This window comes from Mirounga leonina, unplaced genomic scaffold, assembly GCF_011800145.1.
Source record: "Mirounga leonina isolate KUSES-001 unplaced genomic scaffold, KU_Mleo_1.0 Mir_104, whole genome shotgun sequence".
NCBI classification, from domain to species: Eukaryota; Metazoa; Chordata; class Mammalia; order Carnivora; family Phocidae; genus Mirounga; species Mirounga leonina.
The window spans coordinates 5,153,218-5,180,952 of NW_023270231.1; positions in this window are offsets into that span (position 1 = coordinate 5,153,218).

The window sequence follows — 27,735 nt, forward strand, 5'->3', positions numbered from 1 at the left end:
ACTAGGGATTATTTTTATTTTACAGAGAAAAAAATGAGGATCAGAAAAGATGAATGTAACCAAGATGCTAAAAAAGATGAAGAGTTGACCTAAAACAAATGTCCAGTCTTCTCTCCCTGGAGAAAACATTGGTAGGTACAAGGAGATGTGGGCAGGAAAAGTCTGCTGGCTTAGGGGACTCAGTATATTAACTATGAATAGGATAGCTTCCCATTGCTGTGGGTCTTCTGAATGTTCTGACACCAAATTTTGGTATCATTTTAGCTTGTCCTCCCCCGACCCCCTTTTTTTTCTTTGTCAGCAAGCTTTGGTTTTGAGGAAACAAAGGAATCCCAGTTCCACCACAGCACCCACTTTCCATTTTACTTTAGGCCCGTGGGGTTATCCAGGCCTGAAATCAGTCATAACCATCTGTTTGTACCGTAGTGATGTAACACTGAAAAAAAAAAAAAGAATGGCTTTTGACAAGGACTGATTTCAAAATGATATGAAATGATTAATTGTCTCATCTTATCAAAGCACAATGAAATTCTTATTTTTTTTTAAAGATTTTATTTATTTATTTGATAGAGAGAGACACAGCGAGAGAGGGAACACAGCAGGGGGAGTGGGAGAGGGCGAAGCAGGCTTCCCACGGAGCAGAGAGCCCCATGCGGGGCTCGATCCCAGGACCCTGGGATCATGACCTGAGCTGAAGGCAGACGCTTAATGACTGAGCCACCCAGGTGCCCCTGAAATTCTTATTAACCTAGAGATAAAGAAAGAACAATTTCTTGAGTTTAAGGACAAATTTTGCTTATGCTGTCTTCAAAAAAAAAGGAAGACAAGCAGAGGAACTTAGGACATTTAAAAATTTATGTCTTCTCTTATTTCAAAAATAAGATTTAAGGGGGCTTCAAAAGGATATAAAAATATGGAAAGACAATAAGTTAAAAGTAGAAGAGAAATAAAAAAAATGACAAACAGGTAGAGTCATTAAATAGAGTTAAGAGTGAGGCCAATCAACAAATATGACACAATCCTGTATGCATTTGACAGCTGTTTCCCAAGTTGGGCTTTAAGCTTCTCGTTGTCAATATAAGCAGGGAAACCCAATCAGTTACCCAGTCTGTAATTCCGTGAGATACAACAAACCAAATCCTTAAGAGAAATACAATTGCATCTGATCCTATGACCAAAAATAGTGTGCCCTGGGTTCTTACAAAGAGAGCACTGTGCTGGATAATGTAAAAGGTCTCAAGGGCCCCTTCTAGGAGACCCAAGGATGAGATTCACAGCCATGGTTCTCATAGCTGAGAGTTTTATTTCTCAAATTTTAATCATCTTTATGATTTCTGCCATATCTACTTACTACATTAAAAAAATTATTAACCTAAATATATTTTAATGTAGTTTTTACTTTTTAAGCTTAATTTTAAACTTAATTTCATTTTAGCAAGAGAGATAGGCTATTTTAAACTTAATTTTAATTTAATTTTAAACTTAATTTTAACTTAATTTTAGACTTAATTTCATTTTAGCAAGAGAGATAGGCTAGTTCTATTTTTCTAAGACTCTTCAAATTAAGTTTATAAGTATTAAAATTAAAAAGTCTATTATGACCTAAAATTTTCTTATGTACCCCTAGTGATATGTGGGCAACACTTTGGGAAAACACTGGCTCAGGGAAAAAGAAAAACCCCCACATCTGAATAACCATGATCTCATTGTATCTTCTTTCATGAAGTATTATTACCATCATCAAAGATGAGCAAACCAAGGTTAGGACTTGTGCAAGGTTCCACAAAAACCACACTGGGATGAAACTCAAGTTTTCTGATTAAAGTCAAATTCTAGCTTCTAGCTGAATGCGTGGAGGGCCTTTTCCTAAAAAGAAGTTCAAGCCCTTCTTGACAGTTGGCCCTTTTGCTTCCTGCCATAATGCCTCACCCGCAGCTTGGTCTGTGGTGATACCAGCCTATGGTTATTGGAACCCAGTCTTCTGGACCAAAGATAGGAAGTCTGCCAGGCAGATGTGGAATCCAAAAGAGGACCTTCATCCACTGCTTTTGACAGCTCTACCACTTCATACCCCCATGGATTTTTGGGGAAGTATTTTTGTGGCTCACCAGTCTCTCACTAGGCAGGGCCATTGTCCTGGGTTGACCTTATTCACAGGTGGAAAGTACAGCTGGGAGATTTGGAATGGTTACAGTTTGACTTTGACTCTTGGCAGCTCACTGTCACTATGAGCTTTTTTTGGTGAGACCTTGAACTGAAGTTTGTTGTTGAGGATTGCAGGATTCCTCCTCTCTTGGGGGACATTTTGAGTCATAACTGGCAGCGGCTTTTTGATGATAACTCCAGCAAGCTCAGAGGAGAAGCCATCTCCATCTCTCACAGGAATATGACTGGGTAAATCACCTTGAACTCTGGACGCATGGATGTGATCTATCCTCCCACTGCGCCCTGATTTGTAGTGTAAGCCTTTTTCTCCTCCTCCTCCTCCTCTTACTACTTCTTCTTTTATGAATAGAAGTAATGTTCGCCGCTTCTTCTTTCTCTAAAAGAGATTTTTTTAGAGTCCCATAGTTAAAAAAATTATTATTTAAAAACTTTTTATTTTGAGATAATTGTAGATTCACATGCATTTTTACAAAATGCTATGGAAAAATCCTGTGTACCTTTTACCCAGTTTTTCCTAATGGTAATATTCTAAAAGAAATTTTAGAATTACTGAGGTACAATTTGTATATGATAAAACTCTTTTAAAGTATACAATTTCATAATCTTTCACTAATATATATAGCTGTGTAACCGTTATTACAATCAAAATATAGAACATCTCCATCATCCCCAAAATTCCTTCATGTCCCTTTGTAGTTAATCACTTCTCCCCAATCCCCCTAGAAGCCACTCATCTCTTCTCTGTCCCTATATTTTTGCCTTTCCTAGACTGTCTTTTAAATGGAATCATACAGTATGTAGTCTTTTTAAAAAAGATTTATTTATTCATTTTAGAGAGAGAGAGGGCGCGTGTGAGTGCAACTGGGTGGGGGTGGCGGGGCAGAAGGAGAGGGAGAGGGAGAATCTCAAGTAGACTCCCCAGTAACTCGGAGCCCAATGTAGGGCTCAATCTCATGACCCTGAGATCATGAAATGAGCTGAAATCAGGAGTCACAAGCTTAACTGACTGAGCTATAGGCATCCCACAATATGTAGCCTTTTGTGTCTTTTTTTTCATTGAGCATAATGCTTTTGAGATTCATCCCTGTTTCTAAATGTATCACTAGTTTGTCCTTTTTTATTGCTGAGTAGTATTCCTTTATGTGCCACAATTTGTTTATTCATTCACCAATTGATAGAAATTTGCACCGTTTACAGTTTTTGGCTACTAGAAGCAAAGACACTATAAACATTCTTATATAAATCTATGGGTGGACATATGTTTCCATTTCTCTTGGGTAAATTCCTTAGAGTAGGATTGATAGGTTATATGGTAAAAGTATGTTTAACTTTATAAGAAACTACCAAATATTTTCCAAAGTGGTTGGTACAATTTTGCATTTCCATCAGCAATATATAAGAATTTCAGTTCCTCTACATCCTGGTCAACACTTGGTAATGTCAGTTATTTGGAAAATTTTAGCCATTCTAGTGGTATCTTACTAATGTACTTTTTTTCTTTTTTCCTTTTTTTCCCCCCATTTGTATATCTACTTTGGTAGATGTGTCTTTGAATCTTTTGCTGTATTTTTTGATGGGTCACTTGTCTTCAAGTTAATGAATTGAAAGAATTTTTAAATATTTTCTAACTATGTCTTTCACTAGATATATGATTTAAAAATGTTTCCTCCCAGTTTGTGACTTGTCTTTTCATTTCTAAACAGAGCAGTGTATTTCAAAGAAAAGATTTTTTTTTTATTTTATAAAGTCCAATTTATTAATTTTTAAATTTTGTGGTTTGTGTTTTTATGCCCTAGCACATTTTTGCTTAATGCAAGGTCACAAAGATTTTCCTCATGTTTTCTTTTAGAAGTTTTATAATTTTAGCCATTGTGTTTAGATCTGGATGCATTTTGAATTAATTTTTGAATATGGTATGAGATAAGAATTATCTCGTTATATATAATTATAATTTTCTCATTTGAATATCCAATTGTTATAGTGCCATTTGTTGAAAAGACTATTTCTCCCCATTAAATTATTTTGTCACTTTTGTCTAAAATCAGTTGACACTGAATATATGTGGATCTATTTTTGGACTCTATTCTGATATGTTGATCTATATGTCTATCCATCAATACCAGACTATCTTGATAACCGTAGCTTTATACTAAGTTTTAAAATCATTTATAAGTTCTCTAACTTTGATACATATTTTAAAGAATTGTTTTAGCTATTTAAATTCCTTTGTACTTAATATAAAATTTAAAAGTGTTATGTCAATTTCTACAAAAAATAAGCCTGGTGGGATTTTGATTGAGATTGTATTAAATCTATAGGTTAGTTTGGGGGAGAATTGACTTCTTAATAACATTGAATCTTCTGATCAATGAATATGGTTTATCTCTCTATTTAGCTATTTTTCTAAGCAGTATTTTGTAATTTTCAGTATAAAAATCTTGCACATATTTTGTATATTTATTGATTTGTATGTTGGCTTTGTATCTTGCAATCATGCGAAGCTAATTTATGAGTTCTGATTTTTTTTTTTTTTTTGGTAGATTCCTTAGGATTTTGTTTGTAGATCATCATATCATTAGCAAATAAAGGCAGTTCTTCCTTGGAATTTTGATACCTTTTTGTTTATTTCCCTTAATACAGTGGCTAAGACCTGTAAAACACTATAGAATAGAAGTGATGAATTAGACACCATTGTCTTGTTACCGACTTTAGGAGAAAAGTGTTTAGTCTTTTATCATTAAGAATGATGTTAGCTGTAGGACTTTTGTAGATGCCCTTTATCAGATTGGGGAAGTTCCTTTATAATCCTAATCAGTTGCAAATTTTTATCAAGAATGGATACTGACCTTAGTCAAATCCCCCCCCCCCCCATCTATTGACATTCGTATGGATTTTGTTTTTCAGTCTGTTGATATGACGAATTACTAGTGTTGAACCAACATGCATTCCTGGGGTAAACCCTACTTGATCATAATGTATTATCTTTTTTTTCTGCACTTAGTTTGTTAATATTTTATCAACGATTTTTGAGTTTAGTTTCATGAGAGATTTTGGTTTAGAGTATTTTTATCTTGCTTTTTTTTTTAAATTTGGTTTTAATGTCAAGTTGATGCTGACCTCATAAAACAAGTTGGGAAGTATTTCTTCCTCTTTTATGTCCTGGAAGAGTTCATGTAGAATTGATATTATACTATTGGGGAGCAGGAATTCTTGTCCTATTCAAGGTCCTTCTAGCTGGACTAAGAATCAAATTGACATGAGACAGATTAGCAAGAGAAAATCAAATTTAATAGTGTATGTGGGCAATCCACATAGACATGGAGATTTCCAAAACAGTCATGCAAATGAGATATATATGTCATCCTCAAACAAGGGAAAGGGAGTAGGGGTCTGTGATTTCAAAAGAAAGGAATACAATTCACAGGGGTATAAGCAGAAGAGCAGATGTTTGGTAATTAGATGTTTGTCCTGCCATATAGATGGGTTATCAGATAAAATTTATCTCTGGTAATAACTCTTATTCTCAATTTGAATTGAGATTCCAATTGAGATTCTTCTTTAAACAACAAAAAAATACTTTATTTTTTAAGTAATCTCTACACCCAACACATGGCTTGAACTCACGACCCCAAGATCAAGTCACATGCTCCACCAACTGAGTCAGCCAGGCTCCCCCCTAACTGAGATTCTTCTACGTAGTTAAGAGAGGGGCAAAAGTTTCTCTTGAGGCTGCAAGGTCTTGAACACTTTCAGCTCAAAATAATCTGCATACCAAAGTGACGTGTGGGCGGAGGGGTGCTGCCCTGAACCCCTCCAGTATCTTCTTTAAATGTTTGGTATAATTCCCTAGGAAAAGTATCTGGGCCTGGAGTTTCTCTGTAGGAAGGATTTTAACTACGAATACAATCTCTTCAAAAGATGTAAGACCTTCCAAGTTTTCCTTTTTCTCTTGAGTGAGTGTTAACAAGGAATTTGTCTATTGTATCTTAAGTTGTCAAATATATTGCAGAAAGTTGTTCTTAATATTACATTATCCTTTTTAGTGTATGATAGATCTGCAATTGAAGCGGGAGAGCTAGGTTCTTGTCTCACGGAATCGAAGAATAAATCTCGCGGACAAAGGAGAGTGAGTAAAGCGATAGAAGTTTATTAAGTGAAGATACAGAAAAAACTCTCAGGAGTGAGAGGGGTCCCGACAGGTATGCTAATGAGGGCCTTTAGGGTTGGTCTTTTATAGAAAGCTGACCAGGGAACTTAAATCCTTTTAACATCCCTATTGATATCACCATTGAGCAAGGACTAGTGATAACACCTTCAATGGCTTACTTCCTTTTTAGGGTCTGGTTATTCTTTGTTGGTCACAGGTGATTATAATAAAAAAAGACACCCAACCCCGCACACTTAGGGCAGGGTGGTCTGGTTTGTTCCCTTATCTCTGGTTTCCCCACACCTCCACATTTTTGGGATTTCTGTGAGCCCGATCACAGAGTCCCCTATCTATCTCTCCCTACCTAGCCCTGCTGTCCCTTACTCACAATGATAATCCCTTTCATTCACAACATTGGTAATTTGGGTCTCTATCCTTTTTCTTGGTCAGTATCCTGAGACTTAACCAATTTCATTGTTTTTCCAAAGCACCAGCTATTGGTTTCCTTGACTTTGCTTACTATATTTATTTTCTCTTTCAATGTTTTTTTTCCCCCTTATCTTTATTATTTCCTTCCTTTTATTTACTTTGGGTTTAATTTGCTCTTAATTTTCTAGTTCCATAAAGAGGAAACTTAAATAATTGATTTTAGATCTTTCTTTTCTAATATGAACATTTAATGCTGTTAATTTCCCTTTAAGCACTACTTCAACTGGATCCTACAAATTTCTAAGGTTTCTTATCATTTTAATTCAGTTCAAAATATTATCTAATTCCCCTGTTATTTCTTCTTTGACCTGTGGCTTATTTACACGTGTGCTGTTTATTATGCAAATATTTGAGGATTTTCTTGGTGTCATTCTGTTGCTATTGTCATTCATATTTCTTGCTTCTTGGCCCTTTTATTTGGGGCATCTGTGTGCTGCTTCTAATGCATTGGGCCCCTGGACGAATTCACTTGGTGTCGCCCAGAGCCCTCAGGATGTCAAGGCTGCATTTATTCATTAATTCAAAAAATACTTACTGAAGGTCCTCTATGTGCCAAGTTCTGTTGCAGGCATGGGAGAATTATCAATTGTGAACACGAGAGAGAGAGAGAGCTTGCATTATAGTGCACAAGACTGACAATTGTGAAAAAAATTAAATGAGCAAAACATTCCCAAATGCTTATGATGGTGAAGAAGAAAATGGTGATGTGGTAGTAGAGGATGAATAGTTGGGTACTTTAGGTTGGGTGTCCACTCTGAGAAGGTGTCATTTGACGTGAGTTTTGAATGACAAAAAAAGTAAGTTTTCATTTAAAAATCTGGAGGGGGGGCACCTGGGTGGCTTAGTCCCTTAAGCATCTGCCTTCAGCTCAGGTCATGATCCCGGAGTCCTGGAGTTAAGCCCTGCATCAGGCTCTTGCTCAGCGGAGAGCCTGCTTCTCCCTCTGCACTGAACCCCACTTGTGCTCCCTCTCTCACTGTCTCTCGCTCTCAAATAAATAAATAAAATCTTTATAAAAAAAATCTGGAGGAAGGGGCACCTGGGTGGCTCAGTCGGTTAAGCATCTGCCTTTGGCTCAGATCATGATCCCAGGGTCCTGGGATCGAGCCCCGAGTTGGGCTCCCTGTTCAGCAGGCAGCCTACTTCTCCCTCTCCCTCTGCCCCTCCCCCCCACACTGGTGTTCTCTCTCGCTCGCTCTGCTCTCTCTTTCTCTCTCTCAAATAAATAAATAAATAATCTTTGGAAAAAAATAAAAACCTGGAGGAAGATTGTTTCAAGCTAATGGAACAGCCAGTGCAAAGGCCCTGAGGCAGGGTATGTTTGGCTTATTCAGGGACCAGGCAAAAGATCAGAGTGGGTGGAATACAGAGAATAAGGGAATAAGAGGAAGTAATGAGATCACTGGAGTTAGCCAGGGATGACACCACATAGACTTGGAAGACCAAGACAAAGATTTTGGTTATATTTTAAGTCCTTGGTGGAGGGTTTGAATAAGGGAAGTGACAAGACCTGATTTATGTTTCAAATGGATCAGTCTTGCTATAGCATGGAGCATGGATTAGAGGGAAACGGGAGGGGAAGCAGAAAGGCATCAGCCCCACTGTGGACCACCATGGAATAGGTAGGGGAGGCAGGGAGAATGGCTCTTCTCCCAACTCTTTATTCACTCATTCATTCAGTAGCTCTTTCTTGAGTATCTGTTGTGTGTCAGCAATCCGTTAGGCACTGGGTCTACACTGATATATTGTCATGCGCTATGCTACCACTGAGCTTTCAGTCAAACGTCTCTCTTGGTTTCCTGGGTCCTCAAGCAGTGCTGGCTGTACACATGGTCTTTCATGAACATTAGTCCTACGGGGGCTCACCTGAACCACCTGCACTTTCATGTGGGCTCACCACGGGGACAGCTAACCGTGTAGAATTCTCCTCCCTAGGCACCTTCCCTGCAACTTCCTATGCCCTTCAGCAAAACGCAAGGGATGCAAATGTGGAGATGCAAAATGGGTCCAAGGGGAGAAGGAGGTGTGTGAATTTACCTGCCACTAGCCTAGAACCTGATTGAAGGCTATACACGTGTTTGTGAGCATCAGGCTCTAGAAGCCTTTCCCCCTGGGGATCATTGAAGGAATTACAGATTATAAAGATGATCTTTGTTTGTGGTCTCTTTTCAGTAAGGTCAGGCTTTTTTATTTTTTAGGATAAAATATTTTTAAGGTAGTGAAACAATATTGTTTAGTAGGGACAACACTTTTTCAGATTCAATTTGCAACCACAGGGTCTTGTGTGGAATTCTGGGTGTAACCACATTTCTCAAATGGTAAAGAAAGTGGGCAGTCGGCTTTCTGCAAAAGCAACCAAGCATTTAATACATCATCTTTCACTACTTAATGGTCAAAGTCTATGAAATCAACTCCCAGCGAAGTCTGCTGGGTGGGTCAAACTCCTCTACGTCTTCTTTACAGAGAAGGTTCTACGTGGCAGGGACCTACTCATCTGAAGTGAACAAAGATAGGATTCTGGCAAAAGGACAGGTGAAAAATCAGTTTAAACCAGTCCCAGAAAAATTTTTCCATGAGATCCTTATTTCAGAATGTTATTCAGAGACCCAATATACAAAAGAGAGAAAATGGAATCTGTTTTAAAGGTGGAGGGAAAAGTAAGCTCAGCCTGTTGCCACCTACCTTGTGCCTTCCCATCCCTGGCAAGTCTTGGAGACTTAATCCTTCAAGAAGCCCCGTTGGAACCCTGTTGATTTTAACCATGATAGAGAACAGAGATTGTGTTAATACCCCCCACCCCAAGTTGAATTTTATTTAGAATATATCATACACTAGCCACTTTGCAAACAAACTAATTTACATACACAGCATTATGCTTTATCCCATGAAATGAGTATTGGCTCACCTGGTGTCAGGATGGGGAAACTAAGGCTCAGATTGGCTAGATCATGTGCCCAAAGTCACTCGGTTATTAAGTGGCAAATCTTGGCTTCAAACTCAGAGCTGACACCAAACCTTCTGCTTTTAACCAATAAACTCTACTTTGTCTCCCCTCTCTCAGACCGATTTCTTCACTTCTCATCAAGAGCAGAAGCATTTCAAGGAATGTTTACAGAAAGGAGATAGGAAGGAGGGAAGGAGGAAGAAAGTAATGTAGAGGAGGCAGAAGCAAGAGTAAGACTTAGGCTAGTGATAAAGAGGAAATTAGTGTGTAAAATGATAAAAACCCAAGGAACCAGCTGCTAAGAAAGGAAACTCCATGGAAAATCCAAAGAAAGATAATACCGTGAAAGAGAGTGAAAGAAGAGAGAGGCTCAGATGTAAGGTCACTGTTTACTAGTGACAGAAATGCCGAGATTTCAGTCAGGACCAGAGCCCCTGGTTTCTATTGCAGTTTGAATACTTAGTCATTTGAAACTGGGTTAATGTTCCGTATAGCAGAGCAGCACAGAAGGCTGGCCCAGGACACAGGAATCTCGCAGGTGGACCAGCCAGCTGGAGCTGGGCAGTCTTTCTGGGCACCCAGCTCATGGGTTATACGGTGCCCAGGATGTATGGCTTCCCATGACTTCAAACACTTAATTTGCCCCCATTCAGCTAGGTTGCTGAGATGGTTGGCTGGGTCGGAGTCCATGGGCCAACTGTGAACCAACCCGGGGGACAACCCAGAAGCCAAGGATCGGCTGTGGGTTATAGTGTTCTCTCAAAGAAGAAAGCCGGGGAAGGAAACCAGGGAGAGAGCTCTTGGCTTGTTTGGAATGACTGGTCTTTGCCGTTGCTTGGCCCACTTGTACAGAGTCAGTGGCCAATACCAGCAGTATGAACACTGCAGTACCGAGCTCCTGGGTAGAGCTGGCGGCATGCTGCTGATATTGGCTGGGCAAGTGGGTGACCGCCATGGTGGAAGCGCCGGCCCCAAGCGCAGGGGCTGGGGGCAGAGAACATCCTAATTCTCTGCCTCCATTCACCTCTCCGAAGCCCCCTGATCATATTTGCTACTTACCTACCTCTTTAGCTAAGGGATGTGGAGTCACAAGGCACAAATGTTGAGAAGCACCTTGAATCTCTGAGAAGGAAAGGAAAGAAATGTCCAGTGAAGATCTTCTGTATCCCGGCAATTCACATGCCTTTTCAGATCTGATTTTCCCCCAACTTCTATAATAGGCACTATTAGCTCCATTTTATAGGAGATACTCAGAGGTTCCTGAGATTCAGAGAGATTGTGCTGTCTGTCCGGTTTTTTCTACTCCTTTTTGTATCCCCTTCTCCTTGAGGTGCCTTGCATCTCTTGTGGGCATCTAGTGTTGGCATCCTCTTAGATAATCAGCCCTAATCGAAGGGCATCAGAATAGGTACCAAAAGGCAGGACCCTGGCCCTGGATGGGCCACTTCATGGGCCAAGCAGATAACATGGCTATGGAAGGCAGTCAGGAAAAAGGACAACAGGGAGAGGTGGGTGAGTCCATGTAAAGTGCATATGAAGACATTCAGATGCGAGAAAAACACACCACTGCAACAGTAAACAGGGTCAATAAAGCCAGAGCTTTTCAACTTACAGCCTCCTGATTAGATCATCTCTTAGGTGCTTTTGAGCTCCAATATTTACATTTTTGCCTCCCATCAAAACTAGCACATCCTTCGTCAATTATCTTCAGGTTCTGCTTTCTGTTGGTTGGAGTGGGTGGTGGCAGTGAGCTAATCAGACAAGCTAACCTCTCCTAATGGACACATTAGCTAATGGGCAACTCCTCCCATGACTTAATGCCATAGTTGGGTTAAAGTATATCCCTTCCGATCTTGACCTGGGGGATTGACAAATAGTGGGAATTCACATTTCCGTGCCCTATCCCTGCAACTACACCCTAGGGGCAGCACCCGGCACAAGGCTGGGCGGGAATGGGCACGTGACCCAGGCGTGTTTCCCTCCAAATGGGGCATCAATTAGATGGCCAGAGCCTAATGATTGGACTAAATCCTCCGGGTTCTGTATTACGTGGTGGTCCCACAGTGGGTGGGAGGTGGCAGGGTGTGCGTGGGGTGCGGGGAGGAGAACCATGACAATTTTAAAGTCATGTAGTAATATTTTTGTTAATCACATTCTAAACTCCTAATACACATATAAATATTTTTAAAAAGGTAAAAAAGTACATTTGTGGTAAAAAGAAAAAAAAATACCCAGAAGGTATAAAGAGTGAAAGTCCCTTTCCTTTGAACTTTCAGGCCTTTTCCCTGAAAGGAACTAACTACTGTTAATTTCTTTTTTTTTTTTTTTTAAGATTTTATTTATTTATTTGACAGAGAGAGAATGAGAGACAGAGAGCATGAGAGGGAGGAGGGTCAGAGGGAGAAGCAGACTCCCTGCTGAGCAGGGAGCCCGATGCGGGACTCGATCCCGGGACTCCAGGATCATGACCTGAGCCGAAGGCAGTCGCTTAACCAACTGAGCCACCCAGGTGCCCCCACTGTTAATTTCTTATAACTATCTAAACTAAGGAAGACCGCCTGTACCCTCGACTGTTCTATCCTCAGAGAAATCACAAGCAAACAAACAAACCACCAAACCTCATCTATCTTTGCGGGCTACAGATGGTAACAGCGGTGTGGTCTTGTTCTTACGTATTTTTGTCTTCCTTACTCTTTGCTTTCTCGCTCCACTCCTGTAAAACCCCTCCCTTAGTCTCACCTTTTCCATTTCAGAAGAGCCTTTTATCAATGGCTTACATCTGAGTGTAGAAAAGATGCTCATGAATATGAAATGTGGGACCTGGAAAGAGTTTCTCATAATTGTGGAAGCTGAGGGCCCAGGAAAAATGAATACACGCACTATCTTGGGTTTGTATGATGTTTTACTGTTTACGAAAGGGTTTCTCGTTCACTGTTGTATTTTACCCCTCACCAGCCCCCCGTATGGACACGGGCTAGGGAGTACTATTTCTACTGTACAGTGAGGAACTCGAGGCTTCTAGAGGTTGATTTCCCCAATAGCCAGTGCGGTCACTGTCCTAGGGCCATGGGCGGAGCGAGCCTTACACCTCCCTGGCATCACAGCCCTTGTGGCAGGATTTCGGGTGCGGCGAGGAGAAGGTGGAGATGTAATTCCTCAAATTGCAAGACTTGGGAGCCTGGCTGTTTTGCATAAGTTGACAGCGGGCTCTGGCTCAGGTACTCTGCTGACTTCACTTTCCAGGTTTAATTTGGCTCCTGGCCCCGGGGTTTCCCGGGCCTAGGAACGGCCCGGCCCGGCCTGACGCAGAGGAGTGAGAGATGCTCCTGGCCCACGGCCAGCGGCACGGCCCTCCCGGACCTGGGCAGCGTGGAAGCTGGGCTGATCCTTCCCAGTGCCCGTGCCTGACACGTTGGAGCCAGCTGCTTCCCCCTCGTGCTTTCCTTTCCTTTCTCCTGAATTCTGTGCCATGGGAGGGGAATGTCTGTTTCTAACTTCACCTCCTTTGCCTGCATGGGGAGTGAGTAAAATGGCAAGAAGGTCAGGGTTGACTGAGGTCAACACAATGGGCAAGGTGAGCATTCCTGACATAGGTAAGAAGACAAAGGGGACTTCGGGTTCACTCCTGAGGACCTCACGGCTCCGTGGGATGCTCAGTCAGACACATTGCAAAGTAAATGAGTGGGCAATTGCATTTGGCTTCAAGTAATAGAGAATCAAAGCGACAGGCTTTAAACAAGAAAGAGTCTTTATTTTTCTTACAAACTCCTTTAAGTTTGGAGCTGGGCATCCCGGGGCTGGTCTGGTTCTGTGCCGTCACCAGGACCCGGGGTTCTTTCTTTTCTTCCGCTCCACCTTTGCTCTGTAGGATTGCTTCCTGGTCAGAAAGTGGCTCTTGGAGATCCAGACTTCGGATCTCAGGAAGAAGGAGGAAGGGGAAAATGCAAATGGGTGCAATGTTAGCTGAGTGTACCCCCTTCAAATCACTTTCCTGGAAGCTCAGCACTGAAGTATCGACTTACGCTTCATCTGCTATCCTGTCTGCAAAGGTGGCTGGGAGATGTTGTTTGTTTAGTTTTATCTTTTGCCAAACTGGGCACAGTGCTCCCTCCAACAGTAGACTCTTCGTTATTATGAAGGAGGAGGAGAGGGGGTGTTGGGTAGATTACTGGCAGCCTCAGCTAATCCGGGCAATTTTAGCACATGGCAGTGTATTCAGTGCATTCTGCTGAATATGTGGATTAGCTAACCAATTAAACCTTTCTGTGCCTCGATTTTCTCACCCTCAAAATGGACTTAATAATAGCACCTCCTTTGCAGTGACTCAATTTTATAGGACTCTTACGAACATTCAGTGAGAAAATGTATGTGAATGGCTCAGAGCTATGGGAGGTCTACCTTCAGTACCATTAAATGTTAGTTGTGCCAGTGAGCACAAGGGCTAGTGATGATCCCGATCCTGAAGTCCGACTGCCTGGGTTTGTATCCTGCCTCCAGCACTTTCTGCTCAGTCGTGGGGCCATGTTACTTCCACGGTAAAATAGGATAACAGAATCTTTTTGAATTACTATCTGATTGAGAGGATCCATGCAAAATGTTTAACAGAGTGTGTGGCGTATCAGAGACCCTCAGAAAAATGTTATTCATTATGATTACGGAAGCACAGAGAAGGGACATGTAGCACAGACTCCGTCAGGCAAGGCTTTCCCGGCGAGTGGCATTGGGTTGTGTTGTGTTGTAGCAGGTGTAAAGGAGAAAGCCCAGGGGAGAAGGTAGGGAGCGTGGCAGCAACGGAGCAGCAACAGGGAGGGTCTTCAGTGCCTGGGCCCCAAGGTCAAGGTGGGCAGTGGGACACATTGAGGTGGGGTGGGGGATATGTTTGGGACTCGAAAGGCTGCAATGAGCAGCTGAGAGGCTCTGGGGAACTGGGCCGCCCGCCCCATCTCCTGGAGGTGGTTTCTGAATGTGGACGAGCTCATATGCACAGCTGAGGAATTAGCTGATTTGAACCGCGCGTGGTGCGTTGGCATCTGCAAACTGCCACGTGGTAACCAAAGGCCCAAGTTCAAGCCCTGGCCACGCTCCTCTGGGAAAAGGCTGTGAATCAGCTAATGACTTCCACTTTGGCAGAGAAGGAAATGCTAATAGCTGGAGGCTGATCTGATGATTGAGAGAGAGGAAGTTCTAAGTTCTCACAGGCATAGAAAAACAAGCTGCTTCGAGGTTTCCTTTTTTTTTTTTTTTTAGATTTTATTTATTTGCGAGAGAGAGAATGAGAGACAGAGAGCATGAGAGGGGGGAGGGTCAGAGGGAGAAGCAGGCTCCCCGCCGAGCAGGGAGCCTGATGCGGGACTCGATCCCGGGACTCCAGCATCATGACCTGAGCCAAAGGCAGCCGCTTAACTGACTGAGCCACCCAGGCGCCCTGCTTCTAGGTTTCCAACATGGCTTTAGTAGCCATTAGCAGACGAGAACAGATTTGTTTATCAGATTCCCCTAGAAATTAAGTTGTTGGCCAGAGAGGTAAATTCTGAGGTGGGAGGAGTTTCCGGGGATACAGAGGTGCATTGTAATTTAGGGACCATCGGGGCAGCAAAGGGGAGGCTGTTTCCTCAGCTGTGAGGATGAGTGGAAGGAGCACTTGACAGGAGTTCCAAAGTCGTGGGGGCCCCGAAACAACGCACGGTATTCTGTAAAACACGGATAATAACACTTGCTCGACTGGCATGACCAGGCTGTTTGAGGATCGCATGAGAAAAATGTCTGTCTGCAAAGACACCACGTAGGGTGCTCCTAGAATAAACTGCAGCCTCTTCCCCAATTTCCTGGGACTTCGGACGGATTACAGAAGACATCAGTCTCTTTCCCACCTTTGTCTATTGACACATGGTCCTTTTCTGCCTAGAACATTCTGCCAGGTTTTCCTATGGTTTGTTCTGCCTCACCTCAGCTTATGTGACCCTTCCCCACAAAGGCCTTCCTGACCCACGGAAAGTATGCAGTCCCTCTGAGCCTCTAGCGCCCAAGATAGCAAGTGGTTCAAAACTCAGGCTTCCAAGCAAGACTCTTGGGTTCAAGTTCAACTCTGACACATACCGGCTGCTTGACCTTGGACAATCACCTAATCTGTCTGTGCCTCAGTTCCCACAACTGTAAGATGGAAATATTAATACAGGTATTCCCCACTTTCTGGAAGTTCAAGTCATTTCACTTTTACAAAAGACCTACATGAGTACCTGTTTCCACTAACTAAAAGAAACCTGAAGAGGATTTTCATGTTTATAAAAAAGCCACTACCATGCTAACAAAGTATGTTTTTTTGGTATAAAACAAAGTGGTGTAATGTGAACTTTCAGAAAGTGGGGGATGCTTTTCACCTGATGTCATTTCTTAGGAATGTTCTGCTTTCGGATAGTGGGGGAAACCTGTAATCTATTTCACAAAGTGGTGTGGACAAAGGATGACTTTTATAGATGTCAGCTATTACTACTGTTCATCAGCGCCCTCTGCTTCCTTTCTAGCACTAACCACATCTGTGATTAATTTATTTGTAAGGATGTTTATTATCTGACACCCTTAAGGTGATCATTGTGAGAGCAGTGAGCCTGTCTTTACCATCCGTTCTTATGTACCATGTGCCAGACACCCAGCACATGCTCAAGAAATGTTGTTGGACAAGGAGTATACTGAAAGACTGTTTCCCAGAACAGAGCCCCGAGGGTGACTGAGACTGTGCAGGGCCCAGCCAAGGAGCTTGTCAGATGGCCTTGCTCCGTCCATATTTCATTCTCTCCTTTGTAGGACTTTCCCTTATGTAATGAAACAGCAGTGAAACCCCACGACACCTGAGGGCTTCCCCGCTTGCCAGCCCACTATCTGACCACAAAAAGGGGGAAGAAACCTTAAGAGAAAAAGAGCAGCTCAAAACCACATGCTTCTTGGGACCCAAACATGAGCTGTCTTTTCCCCAGAGTCATGTGAGGGCACTGCAGTGGACTGGGGGTGTGTTCCGCTGAGCCCCAGAACCAACAGATGAAGCATCAGAGGCCCTGGTCTCGGTCTCAGCAGTCGAGACTTTTTCTGCCTCTGCTCCTGAGTGGCTGTGCAACCTTCATCAGGATCGCATGAGAAAAATGTCTGTCTGCAAAGACAGCACATAGGGTGCTCCTAGAATAAACTGCAACCTCTTCCCAGGTGGCATTTGGCTCGAAGGTCATCAGGTCACTTTACCTCTCTGGGTCTCTTCAGTCCTCATCTGCAAATTGAGGGGACCGGCACAGCTGATTAAAGGAGAGTGGCCATAGAGTCCTGGCTTTGCCTATAGATCTGGTATAATTATTGATGATAACTTCTTTCATTCTCTAAGTTATAAGGTCAGTTTGATTCATCTCTTCTAGTTATAATATTTTGCCCCAATTTTTTTTTCTGATCGCCTGCCCCTGCCTCTGCCCCACCCCCAGATGCATGCTCTGCCTCACTTCATGAGCGGGGAGGCTGAGACCCCCAAAGACATCGTCACTCGGATGCCTCTGCTCTCTGGCTTCCAGTGGGGTTTGGCAGTGGGAGGTCTCAGCAGATGGGTGTGGGGAAAAGAGAGAAGTAGGGACATTGATCCTCTGCTGCAACCTTGGAAGGGCTGCTTCCTACCCCCACATCTTCCGGGGGCCTGAGCTCTATGAACATCCCTCTCACCTGGCTCCTGCAGACCTAGGCATGAGGGACGGTAATGGCTGCCCTGGTGTGTGGTCGTTCCCAGCTGCTTTCTTACTGCTGCTCACAGCTCTGTGTACAGTCCCTCCTCTGATTCTCTCCAGCTGTTTCGAGTGTGCCGCCTACTTCCTGCTGCACTTGAACACATATAGACTCTTTAACACGCTGATCCACACTCCACCGGGCACACGGGGCTCGTTAATGCAGGGAACCCTAAATCCATATGGAGGCAGCTGCACTGATGGGTCTTATTTTTCTAGGACGGTAGGAGGGCTGGCTTGTGGAATAAACGGTAGAATGAATGAAGGGGAGGGGACATTTGAGCCAAATGTCATTTAGGTGCCACTTTAGCAGCATAGAAATAAAAAGAAACTTACAGTGCATGCCTGACACTAACAGGCATTTGAGAAATGTGCACTGAATAAGTAAGATTTCCGCCCCCCAGTTTTATTATGAACATTTTCAAACATACAGCAAATTGAACAACTTGTATAGTGAACACCCGTATATTCACATCTAGATTTTATAAGGAAGATGTTGCTATACTTGTTCTATCACATATCAACCCAACCATCTAGTCCTCTCTCCATCTATCAATCCATCTTATCTTTTTTTTATAGTTCAAAGTAAGTTATAAACACAGTATACTTTTCTCCTGAACAGTTCAGTAAAAATAGTAATATATTTTTTTCATCGCCAAAGCAATTGAAGCTAATTGTAAAACGTTTTGACAATACAGGGTGTATGAAGTGAAAAGAAAAATCTCTCTTCTGTCTCTAGTCTTGTTCCCCAAGCATTAGGGCTCATACGTATAGTTCCAAACATTGATACAGACATATATTTTTGATATTTTACCAAACTAGAATTATAGCATAATTATTATTTTGCAACTTGCTTAAAAAAATTAATCATACCTTGAAGTCATTCTTTCCCATCAATAATTACAATTTCTCTTAACTCTTTTCAATGGCTGTAGAATTTTCCGTATTTATTTATTTAACCATTTCATATTGATAGACATTGACACTGTTTCCATTTTTTTTGGTACAATAAACAATGCTGCAATGAAGATTCTTACGCATTTCTTTATTTGACAAATATTTAATAAGCACCAACTATGTGCCAGGCATGGTTCTATGCTCTGAGCATATTGGGAAAAAGAGATAGATAAGATCTCTATGTGAAAATTACGTTCTTGTGAGGGATACAGGTTATAAACTAGAAAACAATGAAATTTTAGCTGATTATGAAGAAAATAGAACAATGTGATAGATGGTGATAGCAGGTACTACTTTACACAGGGTGGTCTGGGAGGGCCTCTTTGAGGAAGCCACATTGGAGCTGAGACCTGAATGATGAGGAGGAGCCAGTTATGCAAGTTCTAGGGAGAAGGCACAGCAAATGCAAAGGCCCTGAGGTGGGAACCAGCTCAATGTATTTGAAGAATAGAAATAGAGCCAGCATGACTGAAGTCTAGCAAATGGTTGGAAATGAGATTAGTAAGGTAGGTCGGGGCCAGATCATATGGAGCCAAGGAGTTGGAGTTTTATTCTTAGTGCAGCACATCACATTACATTTTAATCGCTGGGAAGTCATAGAACAATGCTCCATCTGACCTGTGTAGAATGGAATGTGAGCAAAAACATCTCGTGTATTTGGTTAGCTGCAGCATGGGAAGCCATAGCTTTACCCAGGCTGTGGGTCATCCTGGAAATAGAATGAATGTCAGGGTCAGAGATCTGTGTTCAAATTCCAGTGCTACTGGTACATATCCAAAAGTGAAAGTAGGGTCTCTAAGATATTTGTACACCCATGTTCATAGCGGTATTATTCACAGTAGCCAAAACATGGAAGCAACCCAAGTGTCCATCAACGGCTGAGTGGATGGACAAAATGTGGTATATACATACAATGGAGTATTATCCAGCCTTAAAAATAAAGGAAATTCTGGGACACCTAGGTGGCTCTGTCGGTTAAGTGTCTGCCTTCGGCTCAGATCATGATCCCAGGGTCCTGGGATCAAGTCCCGCATCGGGCTCCCTGCTCAGCAGGGAGTCTGCTTTCCCCCGGTTTGTGCTCTCTCTCTCTCTGACAAATAAATAAAATCTTTAAAAAAATAAATAAAGGAAATAAAGGAAATTCTGACATTGGTACAATATGGATGAACTTCGAGGATAGAATGGTAAATGAAATAAGCCAGGCACAAAAAAATACTGTAGGGTTCTACTTCCATGAAGATCTAGAATAGTGAAATTCATTGAGACAGAAAGTAGAGTGGTGGTTGCCAGGGGCTGGAGAGAGGGAGGCATGGGGAATTATTTAATGGGTATGGAGTTTCAGTTTTACAAGATGAAAAGAGTTCTGGCGATTAGTTGCACAATAATGTGAATGTACTTAATACTAGTGAACTGCATGTGTGCTTTAAAATGGTAAATTTTATGTAATGTGTATTTTACAATTGAAAACTTGACAAAAATTCCAGCTCCATCATTTAGGAGCACTGTGACTTGGCCAATTTGTCCCTCTGAGTCTCAGTTTCTGCATATGTAAAAGGGAGACAATAATACCTTCTAGCTCTTGTGGAGGCAGGCTCAAATGCTGTCTCATTCTAGTCTTCCTTTGCAGAATTTGGAATCTCAGGCTTCCCAGCCTTCCCCAGGCAGCTGAAAGACCCTTTCGGTGAATTTTAATTGAGTTGCCCTTGTACCTAATACCTGTAGATGCTCAATGAATACTTGTTGGCTGACTTGCTGACTGAATCCACTTGTGTAGACATGATCTAGAAGGAGGCATATGTGTAGGAAGCTATGTGTCTATTACATAGTTAGCATCCCATAAATATTTATGGAACAGGTGAATGAACAAAGTGGATGACACGTGAATTATAAAACAATCTGCCTGTTCCAAAACATGAACAAGAGTATTTTTCTCATCTGGTAGCATAAATAGTTGCTTCAGAAAATAAACTGACTGGAAGCCCCGTTGACTGAGTCTCATCTTGGCATCTGTATTAGTTTACTATTGCTAGAAAATAACACATTTCTGCAAATACAGTGGTTTAAACAACACACATTTATTACCTTACAGTTCTATTGGTCAGACTTCTAACATGGGTCTCACTGGGCCAAAATCAAGGTGTCAGTAGGGCTGTGTTCATTACTGGAGGTTCTAGGAATGGATCTGCCTCCTTTGGATCATTTGGGTTATTGGCAAAATTCAATCCCTTATGTCTGTAGGACTGGGGTCCTGTTTCCTTTACATCTGTCACTGAGGCCCATTTCCAGCTTCTAGAGGTCACCCACATTCCTTGACTTGTTCCCACTTTCTCTGTCTTCAAAGTCCCCCAACACTTCCTCCCCCCCATCTCTCTGACCCACAGAAAAAGTTCTCCACATTTAAGGACCCAAGTACTTAGATTGGGCTCACCTGCATCATCCAGGATATTCTCCCCACCTCAAGGTCCTTAACCTTAATTCCACTCACACATTCTCCTTTAAAGATGGAAAGATACTGGGGATTAGGGCATGGATATCTTTGGGGGTTATTATTTTGCCTACCATGACATCATGAGCATGAATTGGTTTCTCAGAGCAGGCATTTGTCTCCCAGCAAAGAGCTCTGGGAAATAAGCCCCCCAAAATGGAAATTTGGACGAAGAGAAGAGAGATGAGGCACTGGCAGTAAATATGTTGGCAGGCCTGAGAATAATGCTACAGAGAGAGTTTCCCAGCTTTACGGTATGTAGGTCGCTGAAGGAAGAGAGAAATACTCACAAATGCCAAGAAAGTTCAACTTTGTGTGTCTTATGATTTCCCTTTAGATCAGTTCTGCCGAGGATAAAGCAACCTTCCCAGGCCACAAATAATCATAATAGTTTCCCCCAAGATTTTCATGAGTTGATTGGTGGGTTGTTATCCGCCCATTGCTGCCAATAATTGAAGGATGCTGTCTTTGCTGGCTCGGTGAAACTTCCAGATGTTATCAGAGCAAACGATACTTGAGGTTTTCCCTGCACCTGGCATCAGCTCCTAGAATGGGTCCGGCCACTAATCAGGGGCCTGGGGGTGTCCAACATGGACCTTTAGGTCACTTCCAGAGCCTCCTCTCTAGACTGTCTACATCACACTGCTAAGATGCCATCTATTTTAAATCTTTTTCTTTGTCCCTTTGCCATCTTCTTTCCCCCCTTCTCTCTCTCTCTTGCCCTTTCTTCCCTCCTCTCTCGTTTTCTGATGTGTTAGGATCAAAATAATGAAAAAGAATAGAAACAGTTTCAACTCAGGAAATAACGCAAAGGCAGAAGAAAGACCGTACAAAGTTCACTGCTTGAATCTTTCCCGTTCTGTTAAAAGGTGTTTACAGCAGAGGAATCTTGTCTGGGGAAATGAGGCAGTAAGAGGTTGCGATAACTCTGCAGGGTGGGGCGGACGGGGGAGAAGATATCACAGAAACTAGGGGGAGAAGGAGAAAACGGCTGCTTCTGAGGACGCAGGGATTGCAGGTTTTGAGTGAACTACAGTTGTAATTGTCCCGTAGGTCATCCCTACAGAGGGATGACAGGGCGACTCTTGACCACAGTCTGCCCTTAGAGAAGGGGTGTGTTGGGCTTGGACTTTCTAGATGCTACCACAGTGGGAAGCCAGAGTCTCATCGTGTGCTAATAGAGGTCACAGCTCTTGGGAACAGGGCTTGCAACACAGAGGAAACTCCCCCTCCCTGCCCGTGACCACACCTTCGCCTGTCTCACACCCGGGCTGCCCAGTCAGACAGCTCTGGGGATGACACTGGCGTGGGATCATCAAGAAGACTGCTTGGGAAACCCAATAGGGAAAAGAGGTAGTTGAGCCAAGAAAAGTCACCAGACCTTTCTTTTGGCTTGAGGCATTGTATATATTTGAATAATAAGAACCAAATTAATATTACAATTCTAATGTGACTGTTGAGCCACGGTGATGTGCTAATCATGGTTTTACAAGGATTATCTTTAGTCATTAGGCTAACTCTGCAAGGTAGGCGTTATCTACATCCTATAGATGTTGAAATTGAGAATGAGAGAGGTTAGGAGAGTTGCCAAAGGCCACAGTATGTGTGGTAGGGTTGAACTTCAAGTTCAGGTTCAATTGCTTTTATTTTGTTTTTTTTTTAATTATTTTTAGAAAATTTTTTAGAGTAACCGAAGTGTGTATATACGTGTATATATATGTATATACACGTATATACATATAATTTTTTTTATGTTCAATTGCTTTTAAAGCCCATTTCCTCTTTCCCTGACAGCTTCTCTCCCTCCTCCCCTCCTTCTCTTTCTCCCTCTGTCCCTTCCTTCCTCCTATTTTCTCTCTGCCATGTTTCCTTCGTGCCTTTTTCTTTTGAGAAAGAGAGAGAGAGTGGAGGAGGGGCAGAGGGAGAGAGAACCTTGAGCACGCTCCACGCCCGGCACAAAGCACGACGCAGGACTCAATCCCACGACCCCAAGATCATGACCTGAGCTGAAATCAAGAGTCAGATGCTCAACCGATTGAGCCACCCCAGTGCCCCTCATGTCTTTTTAAAAAGGAAATAAATTGTCACATACTCAGTGGGAACCCCTTTGTGTCCCTCCCCTGTCTCATTCCCCTCCCTCCCTCTACGGAGGCAGCCAATCTCTCAATTGAGGTTATGGAGTGGGAGTGGTCCTCCCACCCTTCATTGTGTGTCCACGGCCATAAATGATCTACAGCCTGCTGTGTTTTAAGCATTTACATATATAAAAAATGGCTAAAAGTATTCATTTACAGAGAAAAAAATACAAACAGCTGTTAACAACAAGAAAAAACTCACTGTCTCATTCATCAAAAGGGCAATACAAATTAAGATCACCTTGAGACACTATTTTTTTTAACTTGTGAAACGGGCCAAGACTGACGATTTGTTAGCGCAGTGTGTAGAAGAGGCCGTGGGGAAAGAGACACTGCAACTTGGATTGTGAGTGACTGAATCCGTGTTTTCTCTGGAGAGGGCAATCTGACAATCTCCATCAAAAATGCAAACGCACAAAATTACAAAAGAAATTTCATTCTGGAAATCTGTCCATAGATATATTTGTACATTTGCAAAAGCACATGTGTTTAAGGTTATTCCTTAAAGTATTGCTTGTAATAAAAAAGACCAGAAATAATCCACACATCCATCAATAGGGGCTGGTTGAATAAATTGTGATGCATCCCAATTAGAAAAAAGAATGACGATACTCTCTGTGCTTACATGGAAATTCCTCCAATACATATTGAATTAAAAAAAAAAAAAGCAAAGCACAGAAGAATATGTATAGTCTGCTACCTTTGTGTGGCAAAGGATAAAATAAGCTTATCTATCCATGTTTGTATGTACATAAGAAACTCTGAAAGTTTACATATAAAAATGAGTAACAGTTTTGTATGTGGGAAGAAAGAAGTGGGATGAAGGAAGAAAGGAAGACTTTTTTTTTTTTTTAAAGATTTTATTTATTTATTTGACAGAGAGAGACAGCGAGAGAGGGAACACAAGCAGGGGGAGTGGGAGAGGGAGAAGCAGGCTTCCCACAGAGCAGGGAGCCTGATGTGGGGCTCAATGCGGGGCTCGATCCCAGGACCCTGGGATCATGACCTGAGCCGAAGGCAGCTGCTTAACGACTGAGCCACCCAGGTGCCCCAGAAAGGAAGACTTTTAAATGTATTTTAAAATTATTTTTTTGAGCAATGTGGATGGACAATGTTACCTATCCCCAAAATTAAATTAAAAAACTAGGGTGGTATCATACAGTACAAGTCATTCTGCAACTAACCTTTCCCAGTCTGGTTTATGTTTTTGAGGCCTCCCCATGCAGTCATGGCCTTGATCTTTCCATTAATTATGCTGTCTTGAACTGTGGAATCTTACAGCTGGAAATGCTCCTGGAGGTCACCCAGCTCCCTACGTTCATATTACGGGAAGAAAAATGCAGGTGCAGAAATGACAAGTGGCTCACCCAGGCTGGCCCAGCAGGTCAATGCCAGAATTGGGGTTGGCCTCAGATCTTCCAAACCCGGCTAGGAGTCTGGGGCTGCCTTACGCCCTTCACCTCCCAGTGCCAAAATCACCCCCCAATTCCTACTAAGAGGTTGGTAATATTATGTGCTATCTTTTCCTAGGGATGTTTGCCTTTTCAAAACAAAACAAAGATAAACAACAACATCAAACACAAAATGGGGTGATCACCATTTCATGCAATAGGGCATATTTGGGGTGAGTGAAATGATGGGGGTGGGGGTACACTAACCGTGGTGGTGTCGTTAGCCAGGGTGGGAGTAAACTTTATAGTATCTCCTTTCCCCTTTCTTCCTCCTAAATGAATAAGCAAATAAATAAAAGAAAAAAAAAGAGAAAGAAAAACAAAACAACTAGGTCATTGCCCCTTCACTGGTATGATTGGTTCTGCCTTCAGCTCAGGAAGGAACCAATTTGTGCTTTGAATTGGCAATAGCATTACTGCAAATATTATTAATGTAACAAAATGTTATTATTTTTTGTTGCCATAGCTACAGTCAAGGCACCAATAAATCCCCTACAGTGAAAGAGACCTCTGCAGGTCAAGTCCTCTCGTCCTGCCATCAGGCAGGACCCCATTAACCATCCTGACAGGGGAGGACCTTTTAGGATTTGATAAATGACCCCATTCCTTCTGGAAGTTCTTATAGTAAAGCACTAGGTCAGAAATGATAAGGATACAAAAACTCATGTGCCTTCACTTCAAATCTAATATCATAGATGTATTTCCCCCCAAATTTTATACTAAAATATTTTAACAGTGGAGGAGTAGCAACAATGTGAAGAGGCCCTTCCGAAGCTTGGAATTTCGGTCACATTCAGGATTTTCAGTTACAACTTCATGCAAATGCTGGATTCCATTTTGTAACATAAATACATTTGCTTTAATGTCCACATTTATATTCCATTAACATTTCCCCTCCCCCCATTCTTCTAGTAAAATTGATGCTGCAAGAAGATATACCATATTCATCTGTGGCTTTGGATATCTTCTGTCTGGATCTCAGCCTGGATCTTTGTACACAAAGATCAAGTTTGAGAAGCATGGATTGGCCAGGAGGTGGCAAACTTATTTTGTAAAGGGCCAGACAGTAAAATGTGGGCCATACTGTTTTTGTTAATAACTATTCAACCCTGCCATTGTAGTCTTGCAGTAAAAGCAGCCATAAACAAAAAGTAAATGAGTTGGCATGGTTGTATTCCAATAAAACTTTATAAAAACAAACAGATTTGGCCCATGGCCTGAATCTGGCCCTTAGGTTATAGTTTACAAACTCCTCGATGAGATAGTACATGCCCAAGGGTTTATAAAAAGGAAATATTTTCTTTCTTTTTTTTCTTTTAAAACAGCCATTTTACTCTATTTTTTTTTAAGATTTTATTTATTTATTTGAGATAGAGAGAGAGAGTGAGAGAGAGAGCACAAGCAGCAGAGGGAGAGGGAGAAGCAGGCTCTCCACTGAGCAGGGAGCCCGATGCGGGGCTCGATCCCAGGACCCTGAGATCATGACCTGAGCCGAAGGCAGACGCTTAATTAACTGAGCCACCCAGGCGCCCCCAAAAGGAAATATTTTCAGCTGGAACCCATAAGAAAGAAGAATGGGAATAGAAATTCCATTGATCATTGAAGGCTGTATGTCATTTCAAAGAGCAGAGAAGAAATGTAGTATTATTAGTAGAGGACCAGTGTAATCAAAGGCAAAAACTTTTGAGTTTATGTGTAGGTGGGGGACAGGGAGGAAAGTAATTAGATCAGTTTGGCTGGAGGAAGGAACTCATGTCCAAGAGAAGCATGTTAAACCATCAGGCCTTGGAAGGGACCTCTCTGATCATTTTCTTCTCATTTTACAGATGGGGAAATTGAGGTCAACAGAGATCTCAGATCTGGAATGAAGCTGAGGAGTGGAACACTTTGAATACTAAGCTAAAGGATCTCAGCTCTGCAGTGCAGGCCAGTGATGTTTCAACATTTCCTCTTTGAATGCTTATTCATTAACCTACTTCCTACATGCCACGTGACCAGATGTCCCAAGAGGAGTTCCTTTGGGATGAAGCTAACTCTCATCCTCTGTATACCATTGCAAAATAGTGCTATTGAGGTGGTGACAAGAAGCATGTGGAGCAATCACCTAGATGAGTGCCAAGGATCCAGAAGCTTTAGCTTCTCATCCTGCTGTCAACATGTTCTGCTAGCCCAGACTGAATCCTGAGCTCTCCTGCAGTTAAACAAGAAGCATTCATCCTCAGAACCAGTGGCTCTGCCCCCTCCTCCCACCACGAACTTGAAGCAATAAATGACCAGAGGATACTGGAATGCAACGTGCCACAACCTTGCATGACCCAGATATTCATTCACTGTTTTTTCCTCCTAATTGCTGAGCACTTCCCATGCACTGGGTGCTGAGGATAAACAGTGAACGAGGTAAGTAGGCAGGCTTCTGCCCTCATGGGGCTCACATTGTAGTGGTGTAAGGAGGGGAACATAATGCACAAGTCAACAACAACAACAACAAACCAAGCCCCAGAATTTCAGATGGAGATTAAGTGCTTCCAGCAAAATTGAACAGGGTATCATGATAGTGGCTGGAGGGGCTCTTTTGAAGAGGTCTCTGAGGAGAGACCTGAAGGTTGAGAAGAGCAAGCACAGAGCACTCCAGGCAGGAGGAAGAGTAGGGGAAAGACCCAGAGTGTGCTGTGTTGGAGGAATAGAGAGAAGGCGTGTCTGCAGGGTGATGGGGCAGAGGGGAATGGGTAGGAGACAAGGAACAAGAGACAGACAACATAAAGAAACTGATGAATTTTAATCAGGTTGATCACGTGACTCAACTTGGCCTCTATTTTTTAAATTTAATTTAGTTTATATTCAGTTAATTAACATATAGAGGATTATTAGTTTCAGAGGTAGAGTGTAGTGATTCATCAGTTGCATACAACACCCAGTGCTCATCACATCACATGCCCTCCAGTTACCCCATCCTCCCACAGCCCCCTCCACTCCAGCAACCCTCAGTTTGTTTCCTATGGTTAAGAGTCTCTTATGGTTTGTCTCTCTTTCTGATTTCATCTTGTTTTATTTTTCCCTCCCTTCCCCTATGATCCTCTGTTTTGTTTCTTAAATTCCACATATGAGTGAAGTCATATGGTATTTGTCTTTCTCTGACTTATTTCACTTAGCATAATACCTTCTAGATCCATCCACATCATTGCAAATGGCAAGATTTCATTTTTTGATGGC